The 22820-nt window shown below is 42.3% G+C and overlaps 1 protein-coding gene across 1 annotated transcript in view; it reads left to right on the top strand.

Annotated features, from left to right (window-relative positions):
• Positions 1–9339: 9339 nt before the first annotated feature.
• The window catches only part of LOC148534450 (alpha-1,4-N-acetylglucosaminyltransferase-like), a 118969-nt gene continuing 105488 nt past the window's right edge, over positions 9340–22820 (top strand). The window contains exon 1 of the mRNA XM_088466870.1: positions 9340–9557. The gene's annotated coding sequence lies outside the window, so the exon portion shown is untranslated. The remainder of the gene's footprint in view (positions 9558–22820) is intronic.

The raw sequence follows: 22820 nt of genomic DNA, 5'->3' as shown, positions 1-22820 counted from the left end.
AAAATCAGGTAATTATGCATTTTCAGGCTTTGTGAACACCCAAAAAACTTGAAAGTTCCCTCTAAATGACAAAACGTGTTTTTGTGTTCGCTCATTGCATGCAATTCATGATATTGGTGTTAAACCTGGCTTATGACGTCACTTTTGACCTCACAAACTATAGCTCAGTATAAATTCAATGGGGAACACATTTCCACTAGGAACACGATAACATGCACATTTGGGCTATTGAAGAACAGGTTCAGGTGCCTAGATAAATCCAGTGGTCTACTCACTCCTTTATGCTCCCAATAAGGTGAGAAACATATTAAAATGCATGCCATATGCTTCCCAAAATTGCCTTACAACAAGATGGGGCTGACCTGGGTAATATTGTGACATACAATTAAGAGCCACATGAGGGGAATATAAAAGGGTTACCTTTCAAAGTCTACTAAAAATGTTTCTCTTTATGATTTAAGTGTATTTTCTATGATTTTTTTGAATAATAAAGAATACAAAATTTCACTAAACACACAAGTGGAAAAATGGAATAGACAAAAATATGCTAGTTATACTATCACACTAATATTCAACAAATAAAAAACAGGGTAAACCTTGCGCATAAACCTCAATGGGGAATTACTCTTCAATAACAATGTTTTGGAATTGCCATAAAGTCAACATAAAAAATCCTTATATTGAGGGTTGTTGTATTAGTTCATCCGGGTTAAAACAGTACATATATCTGTCCTCTTCTTAAAACTATACACTGGTCTGCTTCACACAACACACTGGTCACTTGCTAACTTCTTCAAAACACCCTGGAGAGCTTCTTGTTCCTCAGAAACAGATAAGGGAAACAAGAGAAGGACCACAATGGTGTAATAAAGTTTTATTATAGTGACAATGTGTTAAAAAATAAGGTAGAGGCTGCATACCAGACATCGAGGTGTACAATAACACCATAAAGCACATGAATAATATTTACAGGGTACCTCCTGGGCTCAAGAATCCACCCTCTCTGCTTGGGTCTGGGACCGCTGTTCCTCCAATGTCCACCAACGCGTTTCAGCTTTCTAAGAGCCTTTCTCAAGGTGTGTAAAGCTAGACCAGATATCCTTGTTTATATCCTCCCACCCCCAATATGATTGGTTCACAACTTTTAACATTGGTTTGGTGGGGAAAATGCTTGTTTCTTAATTGTCATACAAATAGGTACTTTCTACAATGTTGGTACCTGTTTTATGTGAATCCCAAGATCTCCATTATTTAGAATTAAATAGAAGAACTGGCGTGCGTTCCACTGCGATCTTCACGTGGAACGCAAAGTACTTCCGGTATTCATACTCGGAAGTGGACCTCTCATGTATCACGCTGCATTCCACAATCAACACGCATGGAGCGCGCACACTTCCGCTCATTCTCTCATGGCTCCTTTGGGGAATTTGTGTACACTCCACCTCGTTCTCCCCGTGGAACCTATGCGCTTCCGGCTCATGAACTGTGTCATCGCTTGTGGCCGGTTGCGCTCCACAGCACGTCTGTGTGGAGCGCATGCACTTCCGGAGGTGGCTGTAATGCCTTGACCTCCTGGTTGGAATGCTTGCAAATTTGCGCATCACCCTATTGGTTGCCTGGTGCGCAGAAAATTCCGGTGATCTCCACCGGGAGTTCATACTATAATAGAATTGTTAATAAGTCTCTATTTTAATGGTCACGTGAAACGTGATCCTTAATGAGACATATCCACAAATAAATATTTATCATTATATAGAAAAACGGGTAGGGTGGGAGTCGCATTTACAAAAAAGGATTTTTCATAAACATTTGTCTTAAAAACTCACATGAAGTGAACATAAATATTTAGTTAAAAGAATATATACCTATAAATGACCTTAAAATGAGAAGAGATTAAAAACCTAAAATGACCTTGTAAACATATAGATGACCATCAACTAAGAGAAACAGAATAAAACCATATACAATAAGACGAATATGTAGAGAAACAAGTTCCAGTATTAAAAAGACCCTCTGTTGTTAAAATATATTCTTATAAAAACCATTTTAACTCAAAATCCATATTCATCCCTTTGGGGTGAAGGGTCCCGATTTCATAAATCATCCTCATTTCAGTCTGTGCTAAATTGTTATCAATTTTCTTTTTTCTCCAGTTTTTCTCCACAACCTTTATCCCTATTACTCTATTAATCCCCTTGGTGGAGCTGTTGTGATGTTCTTTAAAGTGATTGGACACTGAATGTTTGTCATAACCCTTCTTTATATTCCTCACGTGCTCTGACCATCTTTCCTTCAAGGAACGGGTAGTGAGCCCAATATACTGGAGACCACATTTGCACTCAATTAAGTATATACAGTTGATGCTGTTACAAGTTATGAACTGCGTAATATCATGTGTTACACCTGTAGTTTTTGAATGGTATTGTTCTAATTTATTTGGTTGTGCTAGATGATTTTTGCACATCTGGCACAGCCCACAGCGATAGAACCCTTTGGATTTAATTCTGTTCATCTTTTCAATGGAACTGCACTTTTAACCAATCTATTCTTCAAATTATCAGCTTTTCTATATATAAACAAGGGTTTCTCTGGTATAAAAGGTTTTAAAATTGGGTCTTTTTGTAAAAGATACCAGTATTTCTTAATCAGTTTTTCCACTGACTTATATTGTCCATTGAAAGTAGTGATGAATGGTATATCTAATTTATTATCCTCCTTTTTTCTAGTTTTGGATAGCAACAATGTGTCTCTATTGACCTGTTCCATTTCTTTAGTCGGAATATCTAATTCCTTTCTGGAATACCCTTTAGCCACAAATTTGTTTTGTAAGACTTCCACCTGCTCTGAAAATACTTGTTTTTCTGTACAGTTCCGCCTGATTCTTCTAATTTGGCCTTTAGGTATATTTTTTAGCCAGACTGGGTGATGATTACTCATCATATTTATGTAGGTATTACTGTCCGTGGGTTTAGTGTGGCTTTTCGTATGTAAACAATTTTCCTTGATATAAATATTAAGATCTAAAAACACAATTTCTATTTTACTGTAATTGCTTAAAAGCTGAATACTAAAATCATTTTGGTTTAAAATACCACAGAAACTTTTTAAAACTTCCTCCTCCCCTTTCCAAATAAATATATCGTCTATGAATCTATACCATAATTTGATATTATCTTTATATTTGTTATTAATCCATATATGTTCTTCTTCCCATAGACCCATAAAGAGGTTCGCATATGAAGGGGAAAAATGAGTTCCCATGGCGGTCCCCCTTTTCTGTTCTTAAAAGGTGCCGCTGTGCCAGAAAAAATTGTTATTTAAAATAAAATAAATACTGTCTAAAATAAAATCTATTTTCCTCTCACTCATATCACTTTGGTTTAAAAAGAATTGGGTGGCTTCTACACCTTTAGTATGTTCAATAATGGTGTAGAGACTGCTCACGTCTGCTGTTACTAGAATGTAGTCATCTTGCATTCTAAATCTTTTATCTTGGTTAAAATATCCGTGGTATCTTTAATATATGATTTTAATTTTATAACTTCAGGTTGCAGATGAAAATTCGAGAAGTGTGATAGGTTAGAGGTCACTGATTCTGTGCCGGCGACTATTGGTCTTCCTGGGGGATCAATAAGGCTTTTGTAGATTTTTGGTAGCACATAGAAGAGGGGTTATCATTTATGATGTATTTAGCTTCATTTTCTGTGATGGTATTGTCTTCTTGATATCTCTCTAGTAACCTAACCAAATCTTTTTCGATCCAGTCACTGGGGTTTGTTTTTAGTGGTTTATAGGTCGTTCTATCATTTAATTGGCGCAGGATTTCTTTCTTGTATTTATTGGTATCCATAATGACAATACTCCCCCCTTTATCGGCTGGTTTGATTGTTATTGTCTCATTGTTCTGTAGGTTTTTTACTGCTTCCCTTTTCTTTTTATTCATATTGTTCTTAATGTTATTCCATGCAGGTTTAATTTCATCTAATTCTTCACATATGGCTTTTTGAAAACTTTCAATAAAACATCCACGATTGTATGTGGGATTGAAGGTTGATTTAGGTTTGAATATTTCCCTTTTACTGTTATCTACTCCTTTCTGATTGAGGAAGTATTTTTTTAGAGAAATTTTTCTAATAAATTTTTGGAGGTCAACATAAGTTTCAAATTTGTTCAACTTTGAGGCCGGGGCAAATTTTAGTCCCTTTTGTAGGGCTGAATTCTCATCCTGTGAAAGGATGTGTGTACTAAGATTGTAGATTTTAGTTTCTACTAGGTTTTCACCGTCTGTTTGATTCTCCTTAGGTTCTGAGATCTTTTTCTTAACCCCCTTACCCCTGGATCCCCTTTTGTGATTATTTTTCTTTTTCTTTTTACTTTTATTTATGGTCTCCTGTTCTTTGTCCAACTCCTGTCAAAAAATTCTGGTCATTTAGAACCCTAAATCTATTCGTGGGTCTTCCTCTTTCTGGAAGATAGTGATCAGAGTACCATTCGTCTTTAATTACATATCGATCACTGACAAAAGGTGTTCTGTGACGTTTCTCATGATTACGTGTTTCGAATGGTCTCCTATTTTTGTTGGGATATCTTTTTACTTCATTGAATCTAGATTCTCTATATGGAGTGAGTCTTTCTGTTCTCTTTCTATCTCTACGTTTCCATTCAAATCTAGTTGGGGCTTTATCACTTTTTCTAGAAGGGAATTTCTCCTCTTCTACACAATCACAAGGTGTACTCGTGTCCCCTTCTTGTAAATACATACTGTCTGAGAGAGAAAAATTTTGTTCAAAATCTCTTGCATTATCTTCCTCATTGTTCCTATCTCTTAAAAACTTTTTTGTTTTCTTAGTATAATTTCCTTTTCTTTCTTCACTATTCTCTCTTTCATGTCTTTTTCTAGTAATAAATAATCTTCTTTTTCTCTATAAGGTTGTATTAGTGTAGTGAGTTTAGTTAGTTGTTCTTCTATTTCACTTAAATTCCTTTTCCTTTCTTGTATAATTAGATTGATAAGGGCAAACGAACAATCCTCTAAAATGTTTTCCCATTTTAAATAGAATTCTTTACTCCCACTATTTCCTGCTGGTGTTTTTTTGATTAAAAGACCTTTGGGTATCATTCCTTCTGCCACATATTTTTCAAGTGTGGCAGTTTCCCACCATAATTTACTTTCCTTACACAGGATAAATTCTAATTTTTTCATGTTGTACTCCAAGTTTTCATTAGATAGAGAATTCTCTAAATTATTTTGTATGTTTCCTGCTTGGAATACTGAGTTTAATAACAGAAAGAGGAAGGCCCATGAATAGATTTAGGGCTCTAAATGACCAGCATTTTTTAGACAGGAGTTGGAAAAAGAACAGGAGACCATAAATAAAAGTAAAAAGAAAAAGAAAAATAATCACAAAAGGGGATCCAGGGGTGAGGGGGTTAAGGAAAAAATCTCAGAACCTAAGGAGAATCAAACAGACGGTGAAAACCTAGTAGAAACTAAAATCTACAAACTTAGTACACACATCCTTTCACAGGATGAGAATTCAGCCCTACAAAAGGGACTAAAATTTACCCCGGCCTCAAAGTTGAACAAATTTTAAACTTATGTTGACCTCCAAAAATTTATTAGAAAAATTTCTCAAAAAAAATACGTCCTCAATCAGAAAGGAGTAGATAACAGTAAAAGGGAAATATTCAAACCTAAATCAACCTTCAATCCCACATACAATCGTGAATGTTTTATTGAAAGTTTTCAAAAAGCCATATGTGAAGAATTAGATGAAATTAAACCTGCATGGAATAACATTAAGAACAATATGAATAAAAAGGAAACTGAAGCAGTAAAAAACCTACAGAACAATGAGACAATAACAATCAAACCAGCCAATAAAGGGGGGAGTATTGTCATTATGGATACCAATAAATATGAGAAAGAAATCCTGCGCCAATTAAATGATAGAACGACCTATAAACCACTAAAAACAAACCCCAGTGACCTGATCTAAAATGATTTGGTTAGGTTACTAGAGAGATATCAAGAAGACAATACCATCACAGAAAATGAAGCTAAATACATCATAAATGATAAACCCCTCTTTCCCAGTCTTCTATGTGCTACCCAAAATCCACAAAAGCCTTATTGATCCCCCAGGAAGACCAATAGTCGCCGGCACAGAATCAGTGACCTCTAACCTATCACACTTCTCGAATTTTCATCTGCAACCTGAAGTTATAAAATTAAAATCATATATTAAAGATACCACGGATATTTTAACCAAGATAAAAGATTTAGAATGGCAAGATGACTACATTCTAGTAACAGCAGACGTGAGCAGTCTCTACACCATTATTGAACATACTAAAGGTGTAGAAGCCACCCAATTCTTTTTAAACCAAAGTGATATGAGTGAGAGGAAAATAGATTTTATCTTAGACAGTATTTATTTTATTTTAAATAACAATTTTTTCTGGCACAGCGGCACCTTTTATGAACAGAAAAGGGGGACCGCCATGGGAACTCATTTTGCCCCTTCATACGCGAACCTCTTTATGGGTCTATGGGAAGAAGAACACATATGGACTAATAACGAATATAAAGATAATATCAAATTATGGTATAGATTCAAAGACGATATATTTATTTGGAAAGGGGAGGAGGAAGTTTTAAAAAGTTTCTGTGGTATTTTAAACCAAAATGATTTTAATATTCAGCTTTTATGCAATTACAGTAAAATAGAAATTGTGTTTTTAGATCTTAATATTTATATCAAGGAAAATTGTTTACATACCAAAAACCACACTAAACCCACGGACAGTAATGCCTACATAAATATGATGAGTAATCATCACCCAGTCTGGCTAAAAAATATACCTAAAGGCCAATTTAGAAGAATCAGGCGGAACTGTACAGAAAAACAAGTATTTTCAGAGCAGGTGGAAGTCTTACAAAACAAATTTGTGGCTAAAGGGTATTCCAGAAAGGAATTGGATATTTTCCGACTAAAGAAATGGAACAGGTCAATAGAGGCACATTGTTGCTATCCAAAACTAGAAAAAAGGAGGATAATAAATTAGATATACCATTCATCACTACTTTCAATGGACAATATAAGTCAGTGGAAAAACTGATTAAGAAATACTGGTATCTTTTACAAAAAGACCCAATTTTAAAACCTTTTATACCAGAGAAACCCTCGTTTATATATAGAAAAGCTGATAATTTGAAGAATAGATTGGTTAAAAGTGCAGTTCCTTTGAAAAGATGAGCAGAATTAAATCCAAAGGGTTCTATCGCTGTGGGCTGTGCCAGATGTGTAAAAATCATCTAGTACAACCAAATAAATTAGAACAATACCATTCAAAAACTACAGGTGTAACACATGATATTACGCAGTTCATAACTTGTAACAGCATCAACTGTATATACTTAAATGAGTGCAAATGTGGTCTCCAGTATATTGGGCGCACTACCCGTTCCTTGAAGGAAAGATGGTCAGAGCACGTGAGGAATATAAAGAAGGGTTAAGACAAACATTCAGTGTCCAATCACTTTAAAGAACATCACAACAGCTCCACCAAGGGGATTAATAGAGTAATAGGGATAAAGGTCGTGGAGAAAAACTGGAGAAAAAAGAAAATTGATAACAATTTAGCACAGACTGAAATGAGGATGATTTATGAAATGGGGACCCTTCACCCCAAAGGGATGAATATGGATTTTGAGTTAAAATGGTTTTTATAAGAATATATTTTAACAACAGAAGGTATTTTTAATACTGGAACTTGTTTCTCTACATATTCGTTTTATTGTATATGGTTTTATTCTGTTTCTCTTAGTTGATGGTCATCTATATGTTTACAAGGTCATTTTAGGTTTTTAATCTCTTCTCATTTTAAGGTCATTTATAGGTATATATTCTTTTATCTAAATATTTATGTTCACTTCATGTGAGTTTTTAAGTCATATGTTTATGAAAAATACTTTTTTGTAAATGCGACTCCCACCCTACCCGTTTTTCTATATAATGATAAATATTTATTTGTGGATATGTCTCATTAAGGATCACGTTTCACGTGACCATTAAAATAGAGACTTATTAACAATTCTATTATAGTATGAACTCCCGGTGGAGATCACCGGAATTTTCTGCGCACCAGGCAACCAATAGGGTGATGCGCAAATTTGCAAGCATTCCAACCAGGAGGTCAAGGCATTACAGCCACCTCCGGAAGTGCATGCGCTCCACACAGATGTGCTGTGGAGCGCAACCGGCCACAAGCGATGACACAGTTCATGAGCCGGAAGCGCATACGTTCCATGGGGAGAAGGCAGTGGAGCGCACACAATTTCCCCAAAGGAGCCATGAGAGAATGAGCGGAAGTGTGCGTGCTCCACGCGTGTTGATTGTGGAACGCAGCGTGATACATGAGAGGTCCACTTCCGAGTACGAATACCGGAAGTACTTTGCGTTCCACGTGAAGATCGCGGTGGAACACACGCCAGTTCATTTATTTAATTCTAAATAATGGAGATCTTGGGATTCACATAAAACAGGTACCAACATTGTAGAAAGTACCTATTTGTATGACAATTAAGAAACAAGCATTTTCCCCACCAAACCAATGTTAAAAGTTGTGAACCAATCATATTGGGGGAGGGGGGATATAAACAAGGATATCTGGTCTAGCTTTACACACCTTGAGAAAGGCTCTTAGTAAGCTGAAACGCGTTGGTGGACATTGGAGGAACAGCGGTCCCAGACCCAAGCAGAGAGGGTGGATTCTTGAGCCCAGGAGGTACCCTGTAAATATTATTCGTGTGCTGTATGGTGTTATTGTACACCTGGATGTGTGGTATGCAGCCTCTACCTTATTTTTTAACACATTGTCACTATAATAAAACTTTATTACACCATTGTGGTCCTTCTCTTGTTTCCTTTATCTGTTTCTGAGGAACAAGAAGCTCTCCAGGGTGTTTTGAAGAAGTTAGCAAGTGACCAATGTGTTGTGTGAAGCAGACCAGTGTATATTTTTAAGAAGAGGACAGATATATGTACTGTTTTAACCCGGATGAACTAATACAACAACACTCAATATAAGGATTTTTTATGTTGACTTTATGGCAATTCCAAAACATTGTTATTGAAGAGTAATTCCCCATTGAGGTTTATGCGCAAGGTTTACCCTGTTTTTTATTTGTTGAATCTTTTTTGGTGAATTGTTTGTGTACACCATATTAACCTATTGCTGCATTTACACTCGTAAGTGTGAAGCGCACGGATTACTAAAACCTGTTTTTGATTGTATCACACTAATATGTTGTTTTTCTTTTCAGAATGTCCTCAAGATCAGATCCTCTTGACATTCCATTCTGTCCTTCCTGCGTCCTCACATTCCCTTTTGGTGGAATAGTTGGGAAGCAGTCGGGAAGCCGACGGACGGAATCTCGACCGTGGGCTTCCCGACTGTCTAATCCTGGCAAGGGTTAAATGACAGTCATCGAGATCCCAGCGCCTATCATTTTACCTACGCCGGGAGACCGACGCCCGGCTTCCCAATCGAAGGTAAGCCAGGTGCGGACAGCCACAGGGGGGAGGGTTAGGTTAGGGGTGCCCGGGAGAACTTAGGGTTAGGCACCCCCCTGGGAGGGTTAGGTGTAGGCTAGGGGAAGGAGGGGTTAGCGTTAGGCACCCCCAGGGGCTGGTTAGGGTTAGGCACCCCCCGGGAGACTTAGGTTTAGGCAGCGGGGAAGGGGGGGTTAGGTTTAGGCACTTAGAGGGGTGTTAGGGTTAGGCACTTGGTTGGGAAGGTTAGGATTAGTCGACCCTAAGGGAGGGTTAGGGGGGGTTAGGTTAGTTTATACTTACCTGTAGCGCAGTCGGGATCTTCACCTCCGCTGGCCTTCCGCTGTAGGCCGGCGGTAAATCATACCGATCAGATGCTGCAGCAGATGTTTATGGGTTCTCTGTTTGGCTGCTGGATGTAGCTGTACTTGGCACTGGTAAGTGTTGTGCTTGCCCTGATTGTAGATATGCAATTGCAGCAACGATTTGTTTGATCATTGTTGATTGCTGCTTTGATCACAAATAACTTGTGCCAGGTCAAGCATACATCTATCTATCTGTTCTAAAGTATTTGTCTGTCTTGTTCTGGTGAACTTGGATGCTTTAGTGGTATGTGTCAGTTTTCTGAGATATATGGTAATACTTTTAAATTGTATAGATTGCTCATGCATAACATCAAACTGTGATTTTCTAAAATCATCTATTGTGGTTTTCAACTCCGGTCCTAAAGTACCACCAACAGTGATGAGATGACTGGGTGCCAGCAACCCATATTTTTGATTTCTGGGCATCTGATGGGGAGTAGTCAATACCAGCTGCGCCTCCTACTCTCTTCAATGAGGGGGACTGCCACTGCTGAGAATCACTTACCCTGCCCTGGTCCCGGCGCCTGCTGCATAATCGCTCTGAAAGGCGCTGGGACCTGCGCATGTGCAGTAGCAGCAGGGCCTCATTTTGGGCATGCGCATATGACCAGCTTCCAAAGGCTGCATCGTCTGCAGCCCCAATGAGCCGGGTAAGGCTGGCGGAAAAGCAGCCTGGACTGGTAGTCCCAGGGGGAGGAGACACCTCCCCCGGAGACTACCTATTGTGACTGGCAGGTGGCTCTTCCAATAGGAAGCCACTGTCAGTCACAGTGTAGCCAGTGCAGTCACTGACTGCACTGACTACACTGAGGTGATAGATTTTACTGGGGGAGGGGGTGGGGGGGGCAAAATCCACCACTGGTCAAGACCATCCTGAGGGGGGTTTAGACTGCAGAGATGTACGCTAATGCAATCACAATTGCATTCTCTCATGGATCGCAGTTGCTAAAATATGCTAATGTTTCCAAAGCATAGCTGAGCCCAACAACGACCACCAGCATAAACATCGGTAACATTGATGCACATCAGGCAGTCATGTAGCATGTAAATCAAGTTTGACCAACTGCAAACACTGCAGCTCTCATGACACGCAGAGAGCTCTCCTGCTCTAAAGGAGATTGCAATGGCTAATTTATGCTTGGCCATGAAACGGCGTTTTAAGCAGTCGGACATGCCTGCGGTTTTCTAACAGCCCCCCATTACCACTCCCAAATGCTGCCTACCTGTCACTCACTTTGGGAGTGGTTCCTCTGTACGAGTGTAATCACAATGCTTTCCCTACACATACGCAGTGCGGCTTACACGCATGCACGATGACATACAATCGCTCGATCTGTGTAAATATCGACATTGCGTACATGTCTGAATCAGGCCCTCAGTTACTAGATCCAGAGCTAGCAGAGATGCAGGCAATGGCAGATATAGCATATGAAACAGGGTTGGTAGAGGAATGTGCTTGGTTAGATGGATTACTGCATATGGTGTCCAGTCTAAATCATAGGTGCAGGGTGGTAGCCCCACCAAAATATCAGGATTGGTTCCTGGCTCAGGCCCATGGGGCAGGTGGAAGCAATCACCAAGGAAAATGGAGAACTTGAGTTGGGCTCAGGCAGCAGTTCATATGGTTAGGTTTAGAGAAGTATGTAGACCACTGCATAGATAACTGTGCAGACTGCCAAAATAACGTAGGGCAGGGCTGCATCAGTGACAGTCAGTTACAGGAGGAGAGTAGGCAGTGTAGACAGCAGGAGATTGATGACTGCATGCTGTTATTGTCAGTAGTGCCTGTACGAGATAGGGAACAGAAGGAAAACTGCAAGAAGCTGGTCTATAAGCAGACACAGACTGGGGAAATGAGTAGACCCAGATCAGAAAGGAAATAGGAGAGGTGGAGGCGTAGCCAGGCAGGACCCCAAACAACCAGGGAAAGTCAGTGGGTAGGTTGCTCCAGCAATAGGGCCCAGAGTAGCTCCGGGAGCAGGAGACTGAGACTACCTGCAGAGGTTTGGGGAATTGACCAGTGCTGGTGTCCATGAGAAAACATCATGGAGCAACAAGTGTATGCTGGAGGCTGCACATGGCAAACATGGTTCAACTTTCAGGAAACCATATAAAACCTGCAGTGGCATCTGTAGAAGACACTGGGGCTCAAGTTTAAAAAGTTGGGGAAGGATGTCACGAAACGTGGTACCACTGGACTGTGTACCTTTTAATTCATCATACGTTTCGCAAAGCATAATTTACTGTTTAATGCTTGGCCTAGACTTAGGGCCGTATTAAATTAGTTTTGCATCGTCGAGAAAGTTCCGCCTGTCCGACTTTTCACCTATATCGCATGTTTTGGATGCTAAAACTTAACGTGCGCGTACCCGCTTTTCGCACTACTCAATTACTAACCAGGCAAAAACGGCAACCGGCGAATGCAGAACAGAAGGACAGTACTGTCAGAATAGGGGAAATCAGTCAGAACCCACCAAAAAGATGAACTAACATTGGGGATCAATGTAGCAGTGTTCCAATAGCCCTAATAAAACTATTTGGGGTACTGAAGTTGTTTAAAATCCTTGTTATTAGTGTCTTTGTTAAAGTGGTGAAGAATGGCATAAAGCAGTTTTTTTGCTGAAAATAAGTCCAGTTAAATATGGAGCACTTAAAAATGGGTGCTAGCATATTTTTATGTCTCTAAAGTGAAGTTTTCAAAAATTTGAAAAACGCACCTGTTGCTGCACCTGCAATCCTAAAAACACCTGACCCATCCTTCCAGACCCCTAAGAAGGTTATTTTGCTAGTTCTTATGCCTGTCCCCCCACTTTGTACTTTTACGCCTCCAAAATGAAAGTACTTTTTTGGGGTGTTCTTCTGTTTTTTTCCCTGGATTTTTTTACACAGATGTCCTTTGGGGGGCTGTCCCAAGGGTTCGGAGTGGTTTCCACACGTTTGCATCCCTAAATAAAAATGTTGCACTTTTCTCCTGCTATTCTTAGTCAAATCTTTTTCGCCTATTACATTGCATTGATTTTCTGCTTAGGTGAAAACCCGCTGGAATTGAATTTGGAGATAAGTTCTGACCATGTGAAAAGCTATGATCGGCAATACTTTTAGCGGAAAATGGCTTTTTGCTTCTAATTGAATACGGCCCTTAATTACACACTATGGCCCTGATTCAGAGGCGCTTGCTGTTTGCGAGCGCTCGCTCTGAATCAGTGCATTCTTTTTTTTTTTCGGCCTCCAGGTCGCTCGCAAAGCTGTGGGTGACCACCCACAGCTTGTGCGAGTGGCCTGGCGATGGTCGCAATTATTGCGACCATCGGCATTATGAGGAGACCTTAAGGTATGGTCTCAGCACTCGCAATGCCGAGTGGACTTCCTGCTCTAATAGAGCAGGAAGTCCACTACTGACATCACGACTGATATCAGTAGGCCCTATGTACTGAGCCTTGGAGAAAGATAATGTAGATGGATATAAAGTACCAACCAATCAGCTCATTTTTCAAACAAAGCGGTAACCGCTGTCCCCACAAGTTATATCCCCGGAAGTGAAAGATTTCCCTGGGGAAGCTGACACTGCGCATGTGTAACACCAAGATGAGGGTGTACAGTTCTAGGAGTGCTGTGTTTGGGTGATTCCTTACCGAATAACACTGTCTCCAGATTACCTTGGGTTCTTGAACTCATCCGAAAGGAAAGTATTAGATACAGACAATAGGAAGCACTCACAATAAGTATTTATTAAATAACACTGAAATATTAAAAGACAATTCTGCACATTAATCCTACATTAAACATTAACAATATATAGGCATTGACACTCTTTAAAATTAATAAAGTACACTCTGATCCATTTCTTTTATTAACACTGGAACTCAGGAACTTCTGTCCCGGCTGATGAGAAAAGGGGTTAAGTATTAGGCATACAATAAGGAAATGCTAACGTATATCAACAATAATGGATTAAATAAATTGCTCTATTATTTTGTGCACAAAACAAACTAGTGTTCAGTTACTTCGGCATGCCATTAACTAATTTAGGGACGTACAATGCGCTTTAAGTCTGGCCAGACCTTCTTTCAGTGGTGCACATTAAAACTTGTTTAAACCAGAAGGAAGGATTGCCTCCAAATTTTTACTTTACTATGCTGGAGCTAGTGGTTAAGGCTGTTCTGTTGCTTGTAAGATGGAAGCCTGGGCCTGTGCTGACGCTGAAGATACTCTATTTATGCAATGTCCTGTACTAATGCTTCTTAGACAGTTACTTGCCGCTGTTATTAATGTTCACAATGTAATCCTCTCTGACTTCTCTTGCGGAGTAATATTGACATCTTGCCTGGGTACAATGTTTGACGCAACACTATCACTACGGTAACTAAGCAACTGTAGCTGTTTAAAGCCAATTAGAGTTAGTTATAGTTATTCAATCGCAATCTCTCCTGGCTAGTTCCCCTGCACCTGCATTAGGATTTCTCCGGTTGTATTTCAGTCAGCATGTCCTCTACTTAGCAACATCCAATCCTAGCTGAAGTATTACCAGTACTGGCATTGTAGTTTTATACTAGCACTGCTGATAACTGTTGTACCTTATCTCCACTAGGTTATAGTAGGGGTTAATTTTAATATTATGAGTTCAGTCTGTAAACCCCAAACTCAACACTGGGGTTACTAAAGTGTGTTAGCAACAATGGGCCACTGTGTTCCTCTATTTATTGGGCGCTAGAGTCACTGAGTGTCTGTCTGTGGGGATAACAGTGGCTTTCTTACCCCTCCAGTATATTGTCTCTCAACCTCCAGCTCCTCTACATGCTCCGTCTCTCCAGCTCTGCCCAGGCTGCCACTCAGACTCCCAGCTCCAGTACCAGTACCAGCTCCCTCTCCTCCTAGCCAGCCCACTGCTGTCAGTCACTTTGAGGGGGAAGGCTGGTGGGCAGCCCCTGCTGATGCTGCTTCCTCCCAGCAGTGTCCCTTGCAGTTCTCTGGCTGCTCCGCACCTGGCTCTCCTTCTGGTGGCGACGATCCTCACCATCCAGCCTCCAGTAAGTGTAGCGCTCCTTACCCTGTCCTCTGGTGATGAAACGCTCTGTTATCCCCCTCAGGCAGCTCTCCCGGCAGTCCCCGCGGGTGCTCTTTATAAACCAGCGGTCGCGTGCATGTCCGCTTCCTGCCGACCGCATGCGCCGCTTCCTGCTTCACTCCACCGAGGTCTCTATAGAGCCGCTTCTCCCCTCTCCCTCTGTGGCGGTGGCATTAACCTGCTCCTTGCCGCGCGCCCATCAGTGCCCAATAGTTCAGGGAGGGCAGCCTGCTCCAATGTCCTCTCTGGGGGGGGGGTGGGGGGGAGGTGGGAGGGTGCTGACACATCAAACAGCTTTTCTTTACTATTTAATGCTGTGTAAATACACAAACTGACCCATAGTCAAACATGCATAAATTGTGTAATATATATGACTAACATTCTTTTTAATTATTTATATATACTATAGTGCAAATTTATAATTACATATCAACATATTTTAGAAATAAGGTAGTGATCACTTCAGGGGTATCACACATGTGCACAGCGTCAGCTTCTGGGGCTAGCCGGGGGCTGCGAGAGAGAGATCGAAAGATTTCTCTACTGCGCCTGGAGCCTCCATAGGCAAACAGTAGTTTACACCATCTGAAGATGGTGTAAACTACCAGGGCTAAACTCCGAAATCTTTGCTTTTTGGAGTTTAGTACATAGGGGGCAGATCGTATTCCCATTGATAATAATGGGGACTGTGATCTGAAGTACTAATTTCTGTGAAATCTCCTGCATTGTGCTATTAGAACATAGGATTGATACATAAAATTATGCAGAAACTGCAGTTTCTGCATATTATGTAAAAAATGGTTTGAAACATAGGCCCCTTTATGTTTCATGCAAGTGTGAAGTGTCATGTTATACTCTGATATAATATTGTAACTTAAGGGTCTGAAGCTGGGTTCGACTCGGGATTGACCAGTGTTCAAATTCCCGGGTCAGACCCGGGATTTTAGTGTAAAAGGGGTATTAGTGTCTGCTGACAGTTCCATGCTGAGAGGGAGGGGGATTGGGACATTCTGAACCTACTCCCTGAGTAGACTTTTTGGCACCAGAGGGGATCTCTTATACACTATGGCCCTGATTCAGAGCCGCTCGCTAGATGCGGTCGCTCACTCCCTGATTATGCAAATCCAGCGCACGCCCAACAAGGCAGGCGATCACAAGGCAAGGCATTAGCACGTCTACTATGTTTACTATGCGATCACTTTGTGTATGCAGACAGCCCACCAACCATTCATAAGACACCCACGTCATCTCCTGGAAGTGCATGAAAACATTGGTACATCTAGCACCATCGGATGTGCTCGCAGCGCTTGAGGTTGACTATACTTTGCTGCAAGCACTGCGAGCACTTCAGTGCATAATTCAACCAGGTGACGTGTACTATGACGCTGCCTTTTAATTATGCACACCTCTGAAACGGCGTTAAGTTGCTTAGGCACGCCTGCGTTCGCACCTCCACTCCCGTTTCCAGTGGCCTGCCCTTGTTACCACCCACAAACGGCTTGACCTGTCACTCATTCAGATGGGCTGTCTCTGCTGGGCGAGCGATTGCTACCCGATTGCTCAGCCTAGTTCGCGCATGCGCACTACGATGCATATGCATGCACAATTGCATAACATCGGCCAGGAACGAGCGAGCGGCGGCTTGCGAGAGGGTCTGAATTAGGCTCTATATCAGTAGTCTCCAACCTTAATTGGTGTGGGAGCTACCTGAGAAAAATGAGACGTCTTGAAGAGCCACATTTTACTTTTGAAAGCTAAAATCTGGCTAATAACCAAATTTGTCATAGAAAAACAACAATGCATTTATTAATACAGTGATAAAGCTACTAAGCTTTGGATGGAGATAAAGGGAACGGAGATAAAGTGCCGGCCAATCAGCTCCTAACTACGATTTTTCAAACACAGCCTGTGTCATGGCAGTTGGGAGCTGATTGGCTGGGACTTTATCTCCATTCACTTTATGGTCCCACACCCCCTTTTCAAAATGCCCAATCTGTACCTCTTATGCCTGTTGAAAGCTGTAAAAGGGGAGCAGGGTGCTGCTGGATAGATTATGAAAGTCGGATAGTGGATGTCCTGGTCCCACACTACTACCTGGTCCCACACTCCCACCAAACAGCGTTTATCATAACGAGGTCAGCAACAAGCCAACTGGCAGTGTCTGTAATGCAGTGACAGCCGCATGTCCTATGCGCAACTTGCACGCCGTGAAGCTAGAGCCATAAGGTAGGCTACCCCACAGTGGTGTAAGTTCATCCCAGACGCCCAGAGGCAACTTAGAATTTGGTGCCCCCCCACCCATCACAGCCGCTGACACTGTAATATAGCAATTCGCATGCAGACAGGCTATAGATAGACAAAGGCAGCAGCTGATGATCTGACATGGAGCTCTCCACTAGTGTATGGTGGCTTCTCAGGTGCCGGGAAGGGGTGTCATGTATTGGGCATCCGGGACGGTACACTCTGGGTGCATAGTTACAGCCCTAATTGGGGTGAATATGTTGTGGACAATGGAGGAGGTGCCTCTTCAGAGCTGGAGCCTGGCGGCAGATGCCTCCATTGTCTCCCATAGTTCTGCCCCTCCTACCCCACCAGGCTACCCAGATTGCGCCCGTGAGCCTATTTCGCTACCCCCTCCAGTATAGAACTATTGAACCACTCCTAGCCTATTCAGGTCTGCGAGGAGGCCTCAAGAATGGGACTCCCCGAATTGAACTAAAAGTGGGGAGCCCTGCTCGGACAAATGTGGAGCAAAGTGACTGGAGGAGATTGGTAACAGCACGCAGATCCAGCTGGAACAGAGGAGAGAAGGCTATAAAAAGGACCCTGTACCGGACCGTTGTTTTTTTTTTGAGAAGACTATCTAATGGAGAGGAGCTGCGCAACTTTACTCATCGTTTTCTCATCATAGATGTCTGAGCCCGGGAGACAGAACAGCGCTGACAGGTGGGATTGTGACCAGAGCTTTTAGATGGAGAGACCAAGGCTACCGCCCTTTGCTGAAGGTGGAGGTGGACCCGGGCTGAGCTACATGCTAAGGTCAACCTCATCTGTATATAACCGGAATACGAGGAAAATTCTGCAAGGTGCAGCTTCATTGACTTGCCCAAATCTGAGGGTGGATCAAGACAGATCGGAGGAGGCAGCAGCCAGGCCCCCTTTCATACTTCCTAGTGCAAAGAAGAGAGTCTGGAGATAAAAGGGAGGTGGATCCTGGTGTGCGGCACTTTAGGAGCCTGTTAAGAAGAAATGCCTCTCAAATTTATCCAGTGGACAGTTTCAAATTTTTTCTTCTATCTATAAAGACTTAAGGTTTAATTCAGACCCATCCACTGCAGTATATCCCTTAAGCTACTGGCAGCCGCATTCTTGTATGAAACTGAATTTCTCAGACTTTAGTAACTTAGCGGTTCTCACCATTGAAGACAATGGTGGGAACCATTCATTGGCTGAGAGAGGTGAAGGCAGCGGCTGGGGAATTCTGTAATTCGGGAAGTACTGTCTTAGAGGACGGTAATGAATTTGTGGTTCGGTCTTCTTGTTTTTTTTTGTTTTAAGAAGATGCTGGATGCCTACTTGGACAAGAGGACCTGTCCAGGAATTGTAGATGAGTATGTGTGAGTGTGTATGTGTGTAATAAACTTATACTTAAATGGTGTGTGAGTGTTCTTTTTATTTTAACATTTATTTTACAGGTGAACTAGAGGTACCAGCGGCCCCTTAATGCCCCAAATGCTGGTACTTGTGGTTCTCCAAGTTCCAGCATGCAGGGGTTAATTGCTAAGAACTGTGGTTCGACTGTAAAAGAAAATGTTATTATATCTTTTTACACACACACTTTACACCCTCAACCATGCACCCTCTGGCCAGGGGTGCCGGGGATTGCCCTGGGCTATCTGCCAAGGCCTGAGGTGCCCTAGAGAGAGGGACCCCTTTTATTGGGATTTGAAGTTTGTTTTTCAGAGGGATTTGGTGTTCGATTTGTACATGGGCATGCAAAATCGAACATCAAATCACTGTTCAAAATCAAACAAAATCAAATTCGATTTAGAAAAGGCTGATAGCTGATAGGAAAAATTCATGTTAAATGCACCCTCTGAGATTTAACGTGTGGGGAAACCCATAGATTCTGGCACTTATCGTGGAATCATTGGTTAGAGCACGATATATAAGGGTTTACAACATGGGCTAAATGCAGATTAAATTGAGCTTTACCAGCACAGTAAATACTGTAGGTAATTGAATCTGACCCCTAAAGTACATTTTGCTCATTGCATGTTATTTAAAAAGAGTATTGAAGAATCACTAGTGTAATGGTTTAGGTTATAATAATAGCAAATAATGATTCAATAGCTGTCATAGCTCAACTCAGCAAATAACAAACAAAACATACTGTAAATATCAGTAACACTCTTTAGTAATAATCATTTTTGTTGTAATCCATTATATTGTATAACTAATGGTTCACATCACAAATTGTTTCTTTATCAAGCATAAATAAATGATTTGGACAAATACATTTGTGAAAATGTGGTCAACAAAAACACAATGTAACAGTGTCGTGCCTATATTAAAAAATGTCCTCCCACGATAAGTCAGATCAGTAGAGCAGCCTCTAAACGTTCACCTTAAAATAATTTTGCAAGTAGTGAAAACAAAAATACTCTTACTCATAAACTAAGATAACACTGTTATATAAACAGCATATATTTAAACACAGAGGGTCTGATTATAATTGGTGCAAAATGTTGATATCGCGTATATGCATCTAAGTCGCACTGCGCATGTGACCAGAGTCCGTACACACAGAGGGCCTGATTCAGAGATATACGCAATGCTGATATATGTGCAGATTGAGCGATTGTTTGCCATTGTGCACGCATGTTTGTTGCACTGCTCACGTGCAGCTATTGTTTTGCGACTATGCCCACACAGAGGATTTATTCACAAAGTGAGTGACAGGTATTATATAATATACGATCATACCAATATTCCTGCAGATCTCTCCACATAGCGATCTGTAAAGACACACCAATCAGGGCCGTAGGGAGGGTGGTACGGCCGGTGCCTCTGCACAGGGCGAAATCCTCTAGTGGCACCGGCCACGAACAGACCGGCTCCGGAGAGGTCTGCAGGAAGAGACCTGCAGTGTTGTGCGGTGCACCAGCAATGCCGACGAAGATCCCCGCCCTCCACCCACCTCCCAGAGGAAAAGGTAAGCGCTCAGGGGGAGGAGGGCGGTGGGGTGAGCGAGAGGGGGGGCAGTGCAGCACAGGGCACACTACCGTTCTGCTACAGCGCTGGCACCAATGCATATCAAAAGCACATACCTGATTAAGTGAATGAGCGCTGTCCATACATATATATATATATATAAAGAAAAACAATCCTCCGGCACTCCTCCACGCTGTGTCTCTGGACACGTAGTCCATCCTTGCTCCGGTGCCCTCTTTAGGAGGACAGCACCCCCATTATGCATTATGCATATGCATTGTGCATTATATATATATATATATATATATGAGAGAGAGAGAGAGAGAGAGAGAGATTTTGAAATATATATAGAGATCTGGATATCTAGATATAAAAATGTCAGTTAGGAAATGATTGTTTTGCAGGTTACTTCCATCCATGTTTTTTTGTATTTTAAAAACAGTGTATGTATCAATGTGTATATATAGGGGCACATTCATCAATCTTTGCTTTTGCAATGCGATCAGAGCATGCCAGTAATGGCCCTGATTGCTTTGCAAAAAGAGTTCCTATTGGCAGGATGTATCATCCGGGACATGCAGGGATACGAGATCCGAAAGGAGGCCGTCCCTGTGATGTCTTGGGAGCGCTGGCGGCCAGTGCAGGGGGCGGTGTGCATGCACAGTCCTTGGGACTGCACATGCACATCTGTCGTAGCCGTGGAGGGTTCTTGCGGATCCCTACCTCAGCTAATAGTGCGCGGTGTAGCCCAAAGATCGTATAGGCGTTATCTGCTCTGGAGAATATCAGGAATTCTTTACATTCTGGATATTGCTACATTTGGCATCATAGTATCCCCCATAGAAACCTATGGTGTGTGTGGCTGCAAGTGGGACTGGGGGGATTGCAGCAGATATCGGAAATACCTGCTGCGTTCCCTCTGTAATACATTTGTGGGATACTTAATATTAGAGGCAAATCCCCGCAAACTGTTGTTTGTGGTGATTTTTCCTCAAATAGGCAAGAAAACAAAAATCTTCACAAGGCCCTCCTGATGTGACATATGGCCTCCCCCATTGTTTGGACACACTGGGCCAGGACAGCAATCTCACTCCTCACCACATTGGCCAAGCATTCCTGTGGCACATCTGAAATTAAACCCAAAAATTATTTTTAATGTTAATTAAAAAAGGAAAAACAATCATAACTGTAGAAAACATCACCCACCCATGCTCGAAATGATAAACCCAGCACTGCAAGCTATGTGACAGTGCTGCCTTTGAAAACCCCTGCTGCATTTACAGACACCTTCTGTACAATTAACCTGATAGCTATACTGACATTTGCAAAGTGGCCTGTAGCCTGCTGTGGCTTTTTGAAAATGTTAACAGACAGGTTTGTATTGTGAAATGTCTCCCTTCAACATATGTTTAAATGTAATTGTTGCAAATACAATTGTGTTTTGATTATGTGTTATTGCTTTTTTTTTCTTGAATGTACCTTCAACCGCAGGTCCTTCCTGGGATGAAGCAGCCCAGTTGGAGCCCCCAGAAGACTACGATAAAGCAGGGCCAGGGGAGGAGTGATGGTAATGGGATTGTTCAGGGTAGGTAGGGGAGGATTGACTGGAGCAGTTCTGAGGGAGGTAGGGAGGATTGACTGGAGCAGTGCTGAGGGGAGGTAGGGGAGGATTGACTGCAGTGGTACTAAGAGGAGGTAGGGGAGGATTGACTGGAGTGGTACTAAGAGGAGGTAGGGGAGGATTGACTGGAGCAGTGCTGAGGGGATGATTGACTGGAGTGGTATTAAGAGGAGGTAGGGGAGGATTGACTGTAGCGGTGCTGAGGGGAGGTAGGGGAGGATTGACTGGAGTGGTATTAAGAGGAGGTAGGGGAGGATTGACTGGAGCGGTGCTGAGGGGAGGTAGGGGAGGATTGACTGGAGCAGTGCTGAGGGGAGGTAGGGGAGGATTGACTGGAGCAGTGCTGAGGGGAGGTAGGGGAGGATTTACTGGAGCAGTGCTGAGGGGAGGTAGGGGAGGATTGACTGGAGTGGTACTAAGAGGAGGTAGGGGAGGATTGACTGGAGCGGTGCTGAGGGGAGGTAGGGGAGGATTGACTGGAGTGGTACTAAGGGGAGGTAAGGGAGGATTGACTGGAGTGGTACTAAGGGGAGGTAAGGGAGGATTGACTGGAGTGGTACTAAGGGGAGGTAAGGGAGGATTGACTGGAGTGGTGCTGAGAGGAGGTAGTGGAGGATTGACTGGAGTGGTGCTAAGGGGAGGGAAGGGAGGATTGACTGGAGTGGTACTAAGGGGAGGTAAGGGAGGATTGACTGGAGTGGTGCTGAGAGGAGGTAGTGGAGGATTGACTGGTGGTGCTAAGGGGAGGTAAGGGAGGATTGACTGGAGTGGTGCTGAGAGGAGGTAGTGGAAGATTGACTGGAGTGGTGCTAAGGGGAGGTAGTGGAGGATTTACTGGAGTGGTGCTAAGGGGAGGTAAGGGAGGATTGACTGGAGCGCTGCTGAGGGGAGGTAGGTTAGGAATGGTGGGAGGATTAGCAGGGGAGGTAGGGGAGTAATGGTGGGAGGAGTGTGCAGGAGAGGTAGGGGAGGAATGGTGGGAGGAGTGTGCAGGAGAG

The sequence above is a fragment of the Taudactylus pleione genome, unplaced genomic scaffold (assembly GCF_031769625.1).
Source record: "Taudactylus pleione unplaced genomic scaffold, aTauple2 ptg000066l, whole genome shotgun sequence".
Taxonomy (NCBI): Eukaryota; Metazoa; Chordata; class Amphibia; order Anura; family Myobatrachidae; genus Taudactylus; species Taudactylus pleione.
Note: the sequence above shows the minus strand (reverse complement) of the source record. Positions and strands in the feature narration are given on the sequence as shown.